At 34.9% G+C, this 19,719-nt stretch overlaps 1 protein-coding gene across 6 annotated transcripts in view; it reads right to left on the bottom strand.

Moving 5' to 3' along the window:
- The window catches only part of LOC124636270, a 179,743-nt gene extending 162,809 nt beyond the window's left edge, over positions 1-16,934 (bottom strand). For all 6 annotated transcript variants that reach the window (XM_047172286.1, XM_047172287.1, XM_047172288.1 and 3 more), the window contains exon 1: positions 16,544-16,934. The gene's annotated coding sequence lies outside the window, so the exon portion shown is untranslated. The remainder of the gene's footprint in view (positions 1-16,543) is intronic.
- Positions 16,935-19,719: the final 2,785 nt, after the last annotated feature.

The raw sequence follows: 19,719 nt of genomic DNA, 5'->3' as shown, positions 1-19,719 counted from the left end.
AAGTGTCTTGATAACTTAATGTTTGGTTAAACGTTCAAAATAGTCGTGTTGACTTTATTGCTGTATACATCTTCCGAATGCTTTCAAGAACCGTTTTGTTTGAAAACAAAACACGTAACTAGTGACGATCTTTCTCGTGTAAATAGAAAGGGTTCATTTATCATTATCTAAGTTGTGTAGGCAGTTTGTTTGTCCGACAATACGCAGTATTTACTCAGGCAAATTAAGCGGTTACTGATTAATATCTAGTGAGATAATCTTGAAACAATGCGGCACAAGTTTGATCAACGACTTAACTTTCCCAATGACACCTCGTAAATTTCCTAACCGAGGGTACCTTGCGAATTAAAGTTAAAAGGCTTTATGGTCGTGAATAAAACGTGTCCAGGGTGCTTTTTAGTTTTCTAGTTAACTTCAAATTATGCGCGGACCCGCCTGAATTATACATGTAATGTCCTCCGTTTATTATGAATCTGTGAAGATCGCCCTCGTCTATATACAGGATAGGTTGAAAACTTGAAATAATTATTAAGATTTTAAATAAGCCTCTTTATTCAGTAAGTACTTCTTAAAACTAAATGGTCCACAAAATACGTTTGAAAACAAATATTTATACCATAGCCTTTTATTATTATAAATATTCTATTAACCTAATGCGATATTAGGACTAATTAAACAATTAAGGTTGCCAGTAAAGTTCCCACACCACGGTAGGTAATATCAATTCCCCAAGTAAATCTCTTTAACTATATTATCCCAGTAAACCAAGTTAGGAGATATGGCACGAGTTACTTAAGCTTTGGTTACACACTTAACAGATAAAGTCAATTAAATTAATGAAATGCGCATACACTTTGAAGTTTTAACACTAATCAGAAGGCTATGAAAGCTTAACGCGTAAGCTTAAAAGGTATTGGTTACTCATCGTCTAGTTAAGATAGTTTTAAGCTAGACTACATTCTATAGTCAAGCGCTGTAAAAAATCGATAAAAATGAATCCTTACAGCCATATTTAAAGTTACCTTTTTGACTTTCACAAGTGCAATGAGTTACGACGTTAACACTTCAAAAAGCCAATTAGGATTAGGATCAACAGTAGATAATCAACACATGATTCTATTTGAAGAGAAACATTGTTCGCACTAATAAGTACGCGGTACACGTAGCGAGTGCACCAGCCAATATCAAATAGAAAGTTAAAGTATCAAAACAATAAAACAGCAGACTTGCTTTATTGTTTGGCGCGTGAATGTACTCAGTAAGCGCTCACAACTTTTCTAATACTCCGCTCCGATCGGAATCCAAAACCGAAACTTGACAATAAAGTTTTAACCTAGCATACATCAATCGCAGACGCCACAAATTTGCCGGTACGCTTCGGATTACACAACAAACAAATAGATCCGGGGACATTCCGACTATCTGTCGGATACTGACGGGTCGAATCGATCAACTCGGCCCCCACAGATAATATTTAAACTAAAATGGTCGGATTTCTGTTGGACGATTCAACTTGTAGCTCGGACAGGCGCGTAACGCCCGGTAACTTGCTAACCGAACTATTTGTGCGGTGAAGCCGCTATTTGTATAACTACGAATGCATTTCGGAAGCAGAATATTAAAGGCACGACGCTCAAGTTCATTAAACTGCCGTTTGAGAGAGGTTTCACCTGGCTTTGTTACAAAAGTGATGCTTCCAATTATCTCTGCACATTTTGAAGACGGATCTAAATGATGAACAAATTGATTTAGTGACTTAAATAGCGAGTTCGAATTACATTTAAAGTAAGGTTTATCACGCTCTAAAGTATGATAAAGCAAAGTTACAAGTTCGATCGCAGCGTTTGAGCCAGTTACAATAGATGTCGTCGGTGCCATTACGGGTTTCCCAGACATCGTGGATGTTCTGCAGGGAGGTGTACATTTACAAGTGCTACGAGTGAAATGGCCGTCGCGTGACTCGAACCGGCTGAACGATAACACTTCTTTAAACTACAAACGTGCCAGTACATTTACCAACACTTCAAGTTTGGGGGAACTAAAATAAAAGTGTTTCGTTCCCCGCTTATCTTCCAAAGTTCTTTGTCATTTGGAGAAGTGGATTGTTTTATTGCTTCGAACGGGTCGCCAACCTGACACGGTTTGTGGTGTTAAAACGATGGCGGCTCTGCACGAAATGATCTATGTCGGCCGTATTTCATTTCCAACATGCGCGTTGGTTACTAAATTAATATTTGTTGGATATTCTGCGTGTGAATAGAGATGGTGGACTGTCGCCATCAATATATATGTCCCTGCTGTAATTTGATACCTTAACTGGTTCCTCTTCCGTTATTTCCCGGTCTATTTTATTTTTACTGATACTCAGCTTTTTAGTCTCGACATTTGTGTACAAATGGATTTCTTAATTCCCCGCTGTGGGTTGTCCCCGACCGTTTCCCTTTTCGATTGATCGGATAGAATATCGAAATAGTGAGTAGGACTTTGCTATTTTATATGGATTGTTTGAATGATTTTACGTAACTTTGAAGAATAATAAACTATTCATACACCTCGTAGATTTAGAAATTTACAAATAACCACATTTTTAAATTGATTCCTAATTGAAATTCAGTAATATCAAAGTAAATATTATCCCTTAAGAGATGTCAACCTTCAAAAGTTTTGAGAAGATTTTAATTCGAAAATATTTTATCTAATGGACGATTCCTCGATTGAAACTCGCAAACGAAGTGAGAACATTTTATAACGTTTGATTTGAGATAGACAAGATTGTAAAGAAAATTCTTACTTACTTCATTTCTTATCGTTTCTCATCATTTCAGTTTGATTTTGGGCAGACGCGATTTACTAATATATATTATGCATGTATTTGCATAATCTATGACATTGTTCGATTTAAGAAAAAAAATCTAAAGAAAAGGCACATGAGGTCCTATTTTACATTACAGTAGAGTTTGTAAGTATATTATTAAGTATAAACATGTAGGTAACCAGCAGCCGTCCCATAAAAAGATAAGTGCTGTCTACCCTACAACCATTGTATTCAACAATCGTTTACTACACAATAGGAACTACACATCGCGTGCGCCTATTTCCTTTACTTTCTTTCTACGTTATATTTATTCTCTAGAATAAGCGTGACGACAGGACTAAAAAAATCTTTGTAATTAGTCGGCATTTCAGATTTTTTAAAAATATTGGGCACGTATTTTTTATTTTAACAAAACAAATATTTACTATGATACGCAACGCAACAAAGATTTAGAGTGGGGCTTGTGACGTCACGTCTATGTATTTGTACTTAGAAGTGACGTAACACAAAATTAAACGTGTTGTATCTTCGTTGTTATTTGTTTGTGAGAAAAAAGAAAAAATACGTGTCCATTATTTTAGGGTTATCTAAAAAATTGACCTATTATATTTAACGTTAAAAATAAATATTGAAATGAGTATGTAATGTCAGCTATTAGCATAAACAGACGGGAACAGCACTCAATAGTGGTCAGCGAACATAAATAACAAGATCCACGCCGCGAAATACAGGGTTGTCGCGTGTAAAATGTTATTATTATAGTCTGCGTGGCATTTAAATAAATAATTACACGTGTCTATTGTAATCCTGGCCATAGCCGTAAAGAGATGGGATAATACTCTATAGTGGTCAATGGTCAGTGTGTGTAAATAACTGGATTCGCGTGGCGAAATACAGGGCTGCTCCGTGGTTCTTTTACATTGAGACTTTTTGGGAGTACTTATTTTTGTTATTGAATTTAGAATTTAAGTAAATTAAAAAAAGTCTAAGATGGGACAACTATTATGAAGAATGTGCAAAAACGATCTTCTTCTTCTTTCGTGTCGATGACATGTCTTATAGTCCGAGTATGTGTGGTCGGCTCTGGTTGGCATCTCGATGGGTTTCTTGTACGATTGCTACACCACGATGACAAGTCAGAGAATTCGCAGCTTTGGCAGTCCACTCTCAAAGTCCGCTCTGCGCGTCATCTCGATCAATATAGTAAGTTTCTCACAGGAGAAGGCGGATATAAGCTTGTGGCACATTATAGCAGCACCGCAACAGCACGGCTCCACACCAGCATTTGAGTTGTCATTCAATTTAGAACATTAAATCGTGTATATTATAATATATTTCGTAATGTCAATATGAAAAGGCCAACGGCGAGCAGTCAGCGTGCTTGCCGCTTCCACACAACTCGACTCGCCGCCCGCGTGCTGTAAGCGAGCGGTCCTCATGCGTACAGCGCGCCGACGGCGTGCTAATTGCGCGCCGACTCCGAGCCGGCAGCGAAACAACGTCATTACGTCGTATTCAATCATAACATCAATCATATTCGTCTTAAAATAATATTGAGTTTGCGGTGACAGCAAACTTACACCTCGCGGCCGGCGCGCGGCCGGCGCGCCGACGCGACGGCGAGCGGACAGCGCGTGGTTGGCGCGCTGGCAGCTAGCCGTAGTCTTAATTCGAGGCGACGCCGTGCTGCAGCCGCGCTGTTGCGGTGCTGCTGTAATGTGCCACAAGCTACTCTCTTTACTCTCTGACCTATGCCGAAACACGCAGTGTGACATCTTATGCGTGCAAAAACGATATCTAATTATTAAATTTAATATGGGAACAAACAACCTTTGTTCCCCGACTAAATATACCTAAACTTGTAGTATGTGATTATCTTAAGACAGGTCTCATCAGAAAGAAGACAATAGAATTGAATGCGTGCCAACCCTACTCCTTATTGCCTTTTGTTTCGAACACGTGCGCGCTTTGTCTATTTTCTAAACTTGGACTCTTGTACTAAGCAAGATATTGTACGATTAGGTACATGTTTGTAGATAATATTACATTTCTCACGTCTATAAAACTACATTTATCTACCCGGGTATGTTTTAGAATGCTCGATTAGCGATTTTGACAAAATAAATAGAATTAAACATGTAGATACGAAAGTATCTTTATTTTACTACGTATACGATAAGTCCTCAATATTACTTATTTATGTATCACTTGTACAATATGAATCAGAAAGTGAAAATTTATTAATTACATTCAAATTGACCAACGCAATTGCGTATCATGTGTTCAATAAATCATTAGACAAAGTGCAGAATGCAAATTAATTATAAATGATTGTAATATAAAATTATAATACTCATGAATATTGTGAATATATTAGCAAGTCAATAGAAGGAAACAATTAGTTAAATGTTTCCTTGCACATTGTGGGAATATTTGCAGCTATAATATTAGTTTGTAACCACACTTGCAAACTGGGAATAAGTACTAGGCTCCTTGGTTAGGAAGTGCTAACAAATGTGGTGGAACGCTATCTCATATTGCCCGATCGGAGGGAGATTTGAAACGCCAAAAAGTAATTAAAGTTCAGAGTTACGTTGAAAATAAAACCAATATGGAAAATAGAAATCAAGAAAAAGGCACTATGGAACTCATATTGCATTTTCATAATTTCACGTATTTGTACATACTATTATATGATTTATTTAATGGTCAACTTAGGAATTTATGATTCTGAACTTTTGAAAGTTTTCCCATTTTCTTATTTCTTTTGTTTTGTTGCACCTTACTACTAAGATACTTGACTCTAAGTAGAGAGGGAACTATTCATATTGTTAAGTCAGTTGCATCTTATAAGTTGCCTTATAATGATGACAAGTCACTTTGAATTGAAAATGACCGAAACAAAAACATGTCTAGGAATTCCCCATAGACAAGAGACATAGACTTCTTCCTCGTCTCATTTGATCTGGTAATAAAAACAATGTTATAGAATACCGCTAAATTGATGCTAAACATATCGGTACATATACAAATGTATAGGTATTTTTCGTATTTAGGTATCTTATCAAAATCCTCCTGTAGTAATATGATAAAAGTATGCCAGTCATTACAAAATATGCTTATTAATTGACACAATAATCAATCAATTTGATAATGAAATGACTAATTTTAGCAAGATAGTATGAAGTAAATATAGTAATGATTTACTACGATTATTGTAAACATCGTACCTAAAAGTATTTACCTGACTCATTACTAGTAATATATGTATGTATTTATTGAATAAACAAAAAAATTATAATAATTAGGTACCAATTAAAATTATTGAAAACATAGCTACTTGTGCCGTTTTTAAATCACAATAAAATAAAGTAAGTATAAACAAATAAAATAGTAGGTAACTTTATCCGTAACTCATCACCCTTAAATATACATATAAAGTAGACTTAATAGCTTCAAACCTTCTTTAATAAACGACGGAAAATCCCATGGCAATCCGATTTGAGGTTCAAGATTACGGACCCTTGCGCAGTTAATGAAAAACGTCCCTTCGAGTTGTAAAAAACAAGATTTGATATCTGAATAAACGGTTGTTAAGTACCTACCTATTGGGAATTTCATATAAAATCGGATATAAACTCCGAGCTGACCAATCAAATGTATCCCTCACTAGTGGTTTTGGACCACAATTGATGACCACAGCTCCGTTTATGGTATGAGAACATAGGTACCTCTATCCTACCATAAGACACAAAATGAACTAACATTGTACTCAACTACGAAGACAGGACTATAAGAAAACAGATGGCACCTCTATTTAAGTTGTCATAACAACCGCAGCTCTGTAAAGTGTTACATAAGCCCGGTAGTTGCCTTACCAACAACTATGTTAATTTAACTGCCTACTTGCCGCTTGATGCCTCCATAACTGATTAAAATTAACTTTAATCGCAGTTAATATCAATCAACGGCGTGTTTCGCATCCGATAAAAACAGGAGCATGGGCGAGATTCTAAAAATAATTTAATTGCTTTTTTGTAGCAACGTTGCTTTGGCTTCATATCAAGGCAATGAAAATTTTTGCTCGTAAATGTATACTTAACAGTTTCAAAGAATTATTTTGATGTGAAACGCGTTAAGAGAGCCATATCATTTAAAAAGTTAAAATTAGGCATTACAAAAATATAATTCAAAAGAAAATTAAGAGTTAATACTTCTAATGAAAGAAACACGGGGAATTATTTGCTCTTATAAATGAAAGCCCGAGAGATGCGGACGATCTGAGATAAGAGAATTAAAAAAAAACACTTTTCAACTCGCATTACCGAGTTGAAATTGTTGAAAATAAGTCCTAGAAAGACTTCACTATGAATATTAATTACTTAAGCGATCGCTTTAGTCTTATTTAATTAGAATTCCAAGCCAGAGAGTGTTAAATTAAAAAGTTATTCAGAACCCTAATTGTGGTTGTCTCTCAAATTGTTTTAACAATTTTCACTTCGCACCAAATAGATCCTTTTAAATAAAATCCATTTATTTTAACCAAATGTTCTTAAATAAGTAAGGACTCGAAAATAAAATTAGCTATTACTTGCGCTGAGTTCATAAAACTTTGTCGAATTAAAAATTTGCGGGAATTGGAACTGCCAGATGGACTGATCCGAGTAAATTGGATCGTTCCGTTATTTTCTCAATGCACCAATTTTATGTTCGGCTTAAATCTTGTTTGTCGTTTATGTAAGAAGCCATGTCGGTCTAAATTCATTTCGAACGTACCTATGTACCAGGTTGACCTGATTATGCAGCCGCATTGCAGTGGATCTCAGTAGATTTGGTCAACCTCTTATAATATCAGTGTTCGTATAAACAGCTGACTGTACTGATTGTACATTTTTAATTCCTCCAAGTTTATCGCTTCCCGCAGTTTCATTTTGTTCTGCATTTAACGCGAGTACAGTTGAAACATTACTTTCAGTATTGTTCGTAATAAACAGAATTTCTTCGCCTGGCAAAACAGAATAAAATTATTGCGTTGCCACTGCTTTAACTTCTGCATGAGAAAAATGACGTGTATTTTGGACAAACAATTTGAGTAATCTCATCACGTAGTGCGCAGTGTTACGTTGATCTTCATATAGAATGGTCCTAAATAATTGCAGTAATCAGCGTTGAGACAGACCCATATACGTCAAAGGATAAAGGAGATTTAGTGCTTTCCCAAGCAGATTAAGAGACTCATTCAAAGGAATCTTTATTAGGTGCTTCTAATTCATTTGAATGGCAAATAATGACATTATCTTTAGAGAGCAAGTCGTTCAGTTAGAGTTTAATAAAAGCCCGCGCTTTATTAACGTGGGTGATTTACGAAGCTATTTTAAGTTAGACGCTAAGTAAGCAATTTTTATAAAATGTAGGCACAATCGAGCCATTGTTAGGTATTACTATGTTAAAGGTATTGATAATAATAGTCTGAGTCTGGGTATCGTATAAATAACTTATGAAAAACTCGAATTGTATCTCATAGATAACAGGAAACGACGTAGAATAATTTGAAAAAGTCAAACAGATTTTAACAACAATGAAATGGCCGTTTTTGTTACAGCAGCGAAGCGCGCACAAAAAACTAAAAAGTTTACTCGCTCGCACACCGTGCCAAGCCGAAATGTTTCTCCATTAATATGTTCTGTGTAGATTTTAACATTATTATGTGGCATTCTACTTCTTTTACTGTCATTAATTATTCTGAGCTCCTATTTGAAAGTAAAATTTTCTTTGTTTCTCTTTTGTAACTTCAAGATGTTTATTGGCAATCACATTATCATCTATATGAACATCTGTTCTCACGCGCTATCAATAACTCTTCGCTAAATACATTTGCCTTTATAAGTAGTCAATGAATCCAAGTATTTATAAATATTCTTATCTTATTATGTTCGCAATGTTCTTTATTTATAAACCCAGTAGAACATCTTACAACTCTTTTGCTTTTTCCTTTTATTAAGAGCAAAATGCCTTGACAGGTGAGATTTATACGCGGAAACAAGTATTTATATTAGCTGTGATCTCTTCCACGATTTCTACGGGAGGAAATTCCTTCGGGATTCATAAAATGCTTCGCTAAAGAAATATTTTTCTTATACTTAGATCTGATATTTGTGGACAAACGATATCATTAGTATTAAATAACTCACGTTTTTTTTATTCGAAGCGTTCAGTTTAAAACTGTATGCATTCGTTGAAAGAGCTTTACAATATTCCCCGTATTGGGTAAACCACGGATATTCAGGCGAGCAAATCGAAGGTTGAATGCACATGCAGTAACAAAATAAATATTGACAAAAGTCTACGTTCGGTTACAATAACTACACAGATATAGATAGACTTTAGGCAGCTCGCGTTCGCGGTGTATGAATCAATTTACATAGTAATACATTAATTGACCGAAGCTATGCTTTAATTAATGTTTAATATAAATATTCATCACTTATTGCCTAATTTGGTGAATTACGTCACATTTAATTTATTTAGTGACTGAATTGATTTGTTTATTGAAGATTTTATATTGTGTTTACTTTGTTGGTTTCGATTCTAATAAAGTCTATTTATTTATCAGCACTGGGTATAAAATGAGACCTTTTGTATAGAAGAAAATTAGATTGTAGGAGCTTTTATTCAGAAGGCGCTCTTGATCATACCAAGAAGGATTAATACCTACTTATTTTCCAGATACAATAAGTCTTATAAGAACGCTCAACTATACATATTACTATTCCGAATCCCATCTCGGTAAAGTTACCGTGAGAAGAAACTACTTGATCCATAAAATATATAACTCAAGCACTATCTTAGTCCTGAAAAACCTCGAGTGTTTGAAGACCGGAAAAAGGACAAAGGATACATTGAAATTTTATGGCCAAACCCATGTTTAAACTATGACCCTCGGTAAAGCGCCCATAGCGTTACACAGACCGACCGCTTTTTTTTCTAATTTATTATTTACAAACATGGTTTTGTGGCTACACTTTAAATACAGTTTTAAGTTCCCTAGCAAGTTGCTAGTATTTGAAAGAAATAAGTAAGAAAAACTTTAACAAGAATAAGACCTCTTAAGTGTCTGCCTGTCTGTGATAAGCCCAAAACCATTAAATGTGGATTTTTATAATACAGATTTTTTTCACAAATAAATGTAATGATTAATGAGAACGGTTATGGTAAGAATAGTATATTTTATACCCGTTAAAAGGAAGGGTTCCTTAAAAGTTACGTCAAGTAATTTAAAATATTAATGTAAATACAAAGGTAGATGTTTTGATACTTATGTCAAACCCTTGAATTAATAAAATAGCCTCCGTAGATGCAATGTATCACTTAAAAAATTAACACGTAACTTATACTTATTTCATAGAGGAAGTAACCGCTTATTTACCGAAGCTATATCCTTGATTATAAATTAAATTCAATCTTAACGACCGGCTAATTTATGAATATTTACTCGGATATTTTTCACATTTATTTACAAGTAGAGGCAGACAATTTAAAAGTAAAATTAAATAAAAAAATATTTGTTACCTACTTGTAAAACACGAGGGCAATAATTATTACGCATGTAAATAGTTCATTTAAAACTTTCTTTTGAGATTTTTTCGTACTTTTATTTAAATTGAAAACTATTTATTTTAAAATACACAATGAAATTAAAAATGTCAGCTTCAAAGAAAAGTTTTTATTCCATTTTCCCTTCTATGAATTACCGCACTCGTGCATTTTAACTTACATTCATCAATTGCTGAAGATTAAAAGTTATTGGTTTTAAGTGATGTAAAGTCGTAGAAAATGACAGTTTTTAATAAAAACTCCATTGTTATGTAAAAGCTTTCATATGTCGATTAGTGCGATTGATTTCTAGATGCGCTTCAGTGTTACAAATGAAGCAAATGCGATTACTGTTCTTGGCTACTTATTTAATCGCTGTGTTTTATTTGTGTGGTCTTTTTACAAATGTCAATGAAGAAATATGTCAAAATGAAAGTTCTAAAAATGAGTCTCGATGAGAAAAAAAATTTTCTCAGCTGGCTTTATTCGGTTAAATTAGAAGCCGACCTAATATAAGTAGTTGGGAAAAGGAAAACTTAAAAAAAAAGATTGCAAATTATTTTGAGGAGACGTCAAATATTTTCAGACATACCTTGGGATATTTTCATTGACCCGATTGTCAGAAGATTACTAAATAAAAATGACTGAATCCAACAAAAAACAAAAGATGGAGCAAAAGTAAAAAGAAATACAATACAATATAAAGGTGACTAATAAACCGAATACAAAAGCGATTGAGTCAATCATCCGAAACAAAATATCAATTGGCCGTCACAAATGGTTTGTAACAATTACAAAAGAGTTTTGATACAGCATTTAATTTATATTCCACAGTTTATGCAATATTTTTGGTCTATGTTCTCATTTCAGTTTTTACTGAAACTAAACAAGGGTTCTACCGATAACAATTTTAATTAAAAGTTTCGGCTTAGTGAAGGATTTTTCAATTTTGTTTGAGTGTTTATTGTAATACTCATTTTATGAGTAAATTCTTTACATTTTCGTGTATAATGTACCTAGTGGCAGTATTCGTAATTTTTATATTGGCTGTATCCCTCTGCGGAGTTCAAAACATATCCAATATAATTCAAGAACGATGTAAAGGTTTCAATAAGATTATTTAATAGAATTAGGAGTAACTTAATTACAAGTTTTGAAATAAGTTCAGTTGACCCGCAGTTTACTCATAACATTGACGCTTTAATCACAGATAACTAGTTACTGCTTCAACTGACGGCTTTTATTCATAAGTATGATATTATTACAGTTTTACTGTTTTGAACACGTCAGGAAGTATATTTATTTTTATGTAAAGTAATAAGTTTATTAAGTCAATTTCCCTCGTAAAATATTACTGCAGTAAACATTTCCTGGGATCTGTTTATTGAAAGGAAATACCTAGAATGGACGAATGATATTTATTTTACGTCGTACTTATACCAAATTATATCAATTGATTTACTTAAAAATATAATATTTTGCATCGGCTTTTGAAGTTACCATATATCGAATTTTGACATAGTTTAGGTAGCTGTTTGTGAACGACCGTTTCAGGATTAGAATACATTAGACTTTTTGTCTCAAATCTACATTAAGTGTGTGGGTAATCTATACTAATTTGTGAAATGATTTTTTTTTTGTTTTTGTTTGTCCCCTTAAGGCTCCTAAATTACTTGAATAATTTGATTGATTCTTTCATTTTAGGAAAGCTACACTCTTCCTGAGTAATATGTATAGGCTATAATTATTTATCCCGGCCCGGGCAGTAATTCCCATGGAAATCCCATGGAGTGAAACCCCACCAGAACGGTTAGTCTTTCATATTTTCAGCACTTGATTCGAAAAACGAATTGAAAAAACAAAACAGAAACAAGAGAAGTCACCAAACCTTAATTACGTCGTTTTAACAAAGGAAAATCCCGACTTTTATCCCGACTTATTAATGAAAAAGATACTAAAGGGAACCGTATACCGTAATTAAAATAAACGTTACAAAACAATATGTAGCGAGCATATAATTTATTTGAGTATGCGCACATATTTATATCAACTTTTTTTCACATATTATGGACGTTGAAAAATATGATCAATTATTGCTTAATTGCTAGAACTATAAATATTGAAATTATATGAATATACAGCTACTAAGTACGTACGTAAGTACTAATATACAGTAACTAACTAGTAAAGACCGATAAATATTTTTTATTAAAAAAATTGGAATAGGCTTTATTTGGAAAATAAATAACGCTTAAATTGTAAAAATGCACGGGTGTTTTATTTTTATTGCAAAGTTCAATAAAACTTAATACAAAATACCAATATTTAGCTTTCCAAAATTTTTCACAAATAAATTCACTTTTCGTTTACGCGGTCTGCATAATTTGTGTGTAGCGCAAAAATATTAAATTTAGACTTTTTTATTTTGGTATTTATTTATTTTCCAGCATATAATTTACATTTTTAAATATTAAATATAAAAATAAAAAACATTTAAAAAATATAAAAAATAGGTTGCCACCGATATCGGGCACAGGGTCCAAGGTACCGGTGGTTAGGGTCCCAGAGACAGAAACCTCCTCACAATACGTGCCGTATCAAGGAGTACTGCCTTCTGAATCAGTCCCTTGATCCAGCCGCCCAACGAGAGCCTCCTGAGGTGTTCGTCGAGGCTCTTGGCTATTAAACCATTGGCCGTAACGACAATCGGCACAACAACAGCCGTGTCGACACTCCACATGGCGACAACCTCGTGCGCTAAGTCGAGATACTTTATTTGTTTCTCTTTCTCAGCTTTCACAAGGTTCTCGTCATGCGGAACGGCGACATCGACTATCATCGCGCGGCGCGCTGATCGATCTATCACCACAATATCAGGCTTATTGGCTACAATAGTCCTGTCAGTGATGATAGATCGATCCCAGTACAACGTGATATGGTCCTTTTCGAGAACTGGGTCGGGCGCATACTTGTAGTACGGTACCTCAAGGTCTACAAGGTTGTATTGCAGAGCAAGCTGCTGGTGGATAATCTTGGCCACTTGGTTATGTCTGTGCAAATATTCACCATTAGCCAAACGAGAACAACCAGATATAATATGTCTGATAGACTCACCCGGATGGTGACATGCCCGACATATGTCAACCGTCCCGTCTTTCACGATATATCTCCGGTAGTTATTCGTAAGGATAACTTCGTCCATAATTGCACATACAAACCCTTCGGTTTCTCCAAACAAGTCACCGAAGCGTAGCCAAGATACGGACGCATTGAAGTAAAAACACAAATAAATAAATTTAGACTTTATTATTAGTCGGAATTGGGTCTAAAAAAACCTTTTTACGTGGTACAAATTCTTGGCTAACTCAATAGACATTAGTTGTTTTAAGAAGCCTTGCCACTTTCGAATAAATAGAAGATGGAGGGAAATGCGAACTTGCTTACTTCAGCAATGGTCGGCGCCGCGCCGAAACGTGACTTTACTATAGAATGGATTAGCTATGCAAATCATGGGAATATAAGCATCATTAAAGTAACGATTAAGATTGATTTGAACTGATTAGAGCCTCATAGACATAGTTAATATTTAAAAAGACAACTGTTTAATAATTTGGATTTTGAATGTAGAAGAAACCATTTTAGCAGTTTTTTCTGAAAAAAAGCTTAACTAATCCAAAAACTTAGACCTTCGTTCATAATTACAAATAATTAAAAATACGAAAATGATGGAAAAATGTTCTCCTTTTTTGTAAGTAGGTCTGTATAACTTACATTTTAAAGTTTTACACTTGTTCAATATGCTCTCATATCCAAACTTTTCAAGCTTTCTCAACGAGGTACTTCATAAACACCATCAGAATTATAACTAAGAAAATAAAGTTTCTGAACTTTAACAAATACTTACCGTTAAAACTAGAGAACATTCGCAATATTATGAAGATTAGTAAGTCGGAGCATTTCTCGGAAAACAAGACAATTGAAAGCTGGAGTCTCTATTAAGTAATGTACCAGACTACAGAACGAAACAGTTTCTATGAAATGTGTTGTTAATATTTTAAAACGTTGACTAAGCCCTTTGAGAGTCGAGAGAAAAATATTTCAATGAAACTAAGAGATTGAAAATTCATACGATTTGTTCGGGAGTATCTCGAATACAGCGAGGAAATAAATTGGATATCTGATTTCACGTACCGTATATAAGTTCAATTGATTTAAAGATTCTGCACTACGTAGATATATACAGCCGACAAACAGACGAACAAATGTAATATGAGTAGAGGATAAATGCCGATAGAGTGAAAACCTTTGTCTTCTTTGAAAGGATACGTGAAGGTGTTTATACTCGAGATTTATTACTGACAGTATCTGTTCAAATATCCAACAGTAAATAAATCCCTTCCTTTGAAAGTATTTGCGAAGGAATCTTATTTGTTTAGCGCTCTCCAAAAGGTCAGACACGTTGATCTCTATGAAAATTAAGACTACTTAACTTTGGATTCGGTTTGTGGATTGAATTTCGTGGGGTTCGTTTTCGATTTTACAAATATTCCGCCGGAGTATGAATTGCTAATTTAAGTGTTTCGATCGACCTTCTCTTTTACTTCGTTACTTAAAGGGTTTATTCTCAATTTATCTTCTCAGGAATGGATAATTCTGCATTCAATCTATTCAATTTCTAGACAATTTGTAAAGGTCTTATACCAATATATACAAGGGACATTACTTGAAGACGTAATAAAATTTAAGCGGGCATTATTGTTATTATTTGCATAATTCGGCATTTCGCTTTGCATAACGAGTCCAGACCCATGAATAACGTAGTCTACTTGTTCATTCGCACTGGCGCACTCACCCTCACTTCACTGAAAATATTATACTTAATTATACTATACAGTATGAACATTTACATAGGGTACAAATTACGTATTTATGCAAAATTATGTTGTTTTATTTTCACACCGTACGGGGCTGTGATTTAAATTTTCTCTCATCGCGGCCAAATTAAAGTATCGCGGAAAATATTCGTTACAAACGAAATTCCCGGCAATTTGACTCAAACAGGGTTCAAAGGAAGTTATTACCAGGTGGTCCATGAATGATAAAATCCCATTTTCCACGGCATTAAGCACTGAACAGGACAAAAGATTCGCGGCAAATTGTCCACACGAAACCACGTGCGGCGCGGCCGGGTACCCAACGTCTAACTGCGCACTCTGGCTGCGCGGTTACCCTTAACGTAGGTACCCTCTTATTAATAACCTACCCGACCTCCTAAACAAAGGAACTCAAATCAATTAGGGTCAAACCGGCAGCCTTACAATTAGGACGGAATCAAGCCGTCGCATACGAAATGCATTCGTTCATCGAATACACTTTTGAAACAATCCAAACTACGCTTATGCTTCGACACTGGCATATGACGCGGCAAAAGAAGAAAAACGCGCAATATGCGCCGAAAAGAGACGGAACTATACGTATTAGCTGTTCGTCAGAGTAAGACAGCATCAGACATTTTGTAAGCTGATAACCAGAGGCAGCGAACAGAGCGAGGGGAACCATATTCTCGCGCGACTCTGCATGAATGTAATGAATTAAAATTCAATGGTATACAAGCAAGACTTTGTGCGTGAGTGTGAATCGCTTTTAACATAAAGCTCGCCGTATTCCTAATATGCTTGTGATTTTATATTCTTTGTGAAATGGCGGGCTATACAAAACTTTATTGGAAACCAATTAGAACATGCAAGATAGATTATTTTTATTCAAGATTTTTTATCTTTTGTAGTAATTATCGTTACTATATCAGGTTATCAGAATCTTAAATCTAAACTGCACATAACACAATGAACCATGAAGGAAAATATTACATTTCGTCAGACCAAGTGTTACTCAAGGTCCAGCCAACCTCATTCATTAAGATAAGGAAACTCTAAACCGGAAAGCTCATAGTTTTATTCTCTTTCTAAACTAACGTTATCCCTATCGATTCAAGGATACATCATTACACTAAAATCCAAAGTCAGTGTAAAAAGTACTATTCCAGACAAAGAAGCCACAAACGAATTGGTTAATTGTGCACTGCACAGTGGGACAACGCGCAAGTAAACGTGAAAAAAAATTGCGGGTGAATTTTACCTATACATCCATGGAAATGCAATCCATCATTGGATCCTTGCGTATCCACGGCCGCGGCACGCACACAGGGGCGCCAGCGCGCACACTCGCGCACCGCACCTCCTCACGCGAAGGGAAAATCTTCACACACGACACAGATAAACATGTCAACTGCTAGACATTGTTACCCTAAAGTCCTTTCACGTTTTTCACCACAAAAACACCATAATACACTTATGATAACACAAACAGCATAAATTAACACAGAAACACTGGATTATTTTGCAATATCACCCGCGTTCGAGTCACGAAGCCGACGGTTTCGACAAAAATACGCGTAGATATTGTAGTGTCGATTCGGCGACTGTTCTCCCCGCCCTGTTCCAGAGGCGAATGGCGCCGCCATATTGAATCTCGCTACATCGCCGCACAGTGGAGCATCTAGCGGCAAGTATTGGAACCAAATCGAGTGCGCCCTGCCGACACAGTGGTCATAATCTGTTATTTTCATCTTCTTTGGACAAAATAAAAATAAACAAGAACTAAAAATCATTGCAACATACACCTCGTTACCAGTTTTCATTTATGAAATCACAAATAGAGCTGTAATTACAGCGTATCTTATAATCAACGAAGAAACCGGTGCATAATGCTTGAGACTCGGAGTTTATGGTATCGCGGTAAACCGCTAGATAGCGCTGACAAGGTCATAATAATATACAATCACGATATAATATCAATATTCATGTTTATGTATCAGATCGCAATATTATGGCACGCGCTTTGTTGTTCCGAAGGGTTTTATGTAATATGTGATCCTGGCGATGTAACACGTACATTATTTATATCGGAATTTTATCGACTGCTTTAGGATGATCATCTACTGCTCCAAAAATATAACTTTTGGAATTAGGGTTCTTTTAAAAAAGTGCTGACTCAGCTACTATTACCTCTATATCAAAATAAACTGTAAAACACTGAGTGTGTACTGTAATCAACTTTCAATTTATTGCTTAGCGCAGAATATAATAAAAACTCCGTCGGGATTTGTGGTCGGCTGCCTTATTCTTACGAAGATGGAATATTAAATCAATGGATGTAAGTTGTTATAGCATCGATTGCGGTCGACCCACATGCTTGGCTGCGTTACGCTCACGACGTGTTTTATGCTTCTCCGGTGATAAAAGCCTCGTCTTTGCCTTCCTTAACCACGATATTGACGTTAAATTAGCTGTCAGCGGCAAAAAGTAATAGGTTTTCGAGTCTGTTTGAAGCTCCCTGCGCTTGAAATATGTGATAGCTAAATAATGGCCTGTTTAGACGATATCATGCTTTTTGCAAGCGTCTTGAGTGTGTTTTGATTGACACTACGACGATGTTTTACTACTCCATTTTATAACAAAGTTACAACTAGATCAAATACACCAGCCACTTGAGTTAAGCAGATAGGTAGCTTTATTGCTAAACACATTCTGTTTTTGTAATATTCGAGTCAGGAAAATTTGCAGATATAAAAGTAAATTCAAACATACTGAGAACTTAAAAATTATACGATGTCTCTTTTGTAAATCTCATGCAACAACAAACGGCACAAAAGCTTTTCTTAATCTTGATCTTGAAGCTATTCGTGTGTTTTCTATAATATTCACTATAATTGAATTATTTTTAGACAGAATTAAATGGTACAGCATTAGAAATAAATCCCATATTAAACTTGTATTACTTTATTTTAATAAAAAGGTTATAAGTGTTATCAAATCACCTTTATGATGAAAGAGTTTCAAATGAGACTATAAATTCCCACTGAGAGATTGAAAAATTAGATTAGCCTTTCATCCCATATTTAATATTACCATTTAAGAATAAAATTCCAAACTTTCTCTTAATAAACGAAACAGTTTTGCATGGCCACAAAAGACTTTATTGGCAATAAGCCAGTGCTAATATAGAAGTGATTGTGAATTTAGTCATTAAGGACGAAGAGTTCGTTCCACTGTGCAGGCCTTTTACGGGCTGTCACTAAAACTTACATTATTTGAACACTGGGCGCGGGTGGATGAAGGGTCATTACGCTAAATAAAGCAATTACTTTTTTGTAAAAAATATTTTTTGTATTAATTTTTTAATTAAATATTTGTTATTCATATTAAAAAATGTGGTCATACTAGGTTGAAGGTTTTTGTATTGTATATGATTAATCCTGAATCTTGCAGAGATAAAAGGTAAAAGTTGAACGTATCTCCTTTGTAAAATCTGACCGAGTATAATCCTGCTACTGTAATCTTAAACCATCTCTTAACTTACTACATGAACCTGTCAGTCATGCTTTCAAAATGTTTCTTTTCACCGTGTTAAGTTATCTACTAGGTACTAGTTACACTGTCTCACTCCACAAACTCTTCATGTACGACAAACGGCACTAAATCTTTCTAACCATGTATGTGCGATGTCTAGAACTATATATTTCTCCTACTAGAACTTCCTTATTTGTGTTCTCTACAACATTCCGTTCTTTGTTGAAATTGCAATTTGTAGCCGTGTTTTGTTTTCAGGCCTTTCTTCATGAACAATACTGAAGAATTAGGATTAAATAAAATAAAAAACAAATCAATCACATACTACACATAACTATAGGGTGCATCATCATGTTGAGGCATAAACGTGCGGGTCCAGCGACTCGCGCATGTACCAAAGCTAAATACCCACCCGCGTGCTATTGTCACTTGTCACTTGCGCATGTAAACTTGCTTCAGCTAAGTACAGGCACCCATAATTTCAACACATAATCAATAAAGAAGGTAATAAAAAATCTTGTAATTCCCACTGTGACATTGCGCAATGCCTTTGAATATTAGCGGATTGGCTACGGCGCCCGATTCGATGCAGTTGCGGCTTCTCAAAATATCATAATTACGTACAAACTTTTATGTTCATGACGTTTAGAAATCGCATATTTTATGATGTGTAAAATTATTGTTACAGTAGTGTGCATGAAAAAGAATTGTGATTAAATAGGTAAGTAGGTACTTCAATTTGCATTAACGGAGGAACTCAACATACTTTACAGTATTAAAATTAAAAAATAGCTTTCTTCATAAGGTTGACACATACTTAGAGCCCGATTATAATCACGATGCCTTCCCAAATGTTCTTTAAAATAAACACTCATTCAAGTTCAGAATAATCTAGTAATATCC

Source organism: Helicoverpa zea, chromosome 14 (assembly GCF_022581195.2).
Source record: "Helicoverpa zea isolate HzStark_Cry1AcR chromosome 14, ilHelZeax1.1, whole genome shotgun sequence".
Taxonomy (NCBI): domain Eukaryota; kingdom Metazoa; phylum Arthropoda; class Insecta; order Lepidoptera; family Noctuidae; genus Helicoverpa; species Helicoverpa zea.
This window is presented reverse-complemented; position numbering and strand designations above follow the sequence as displayed.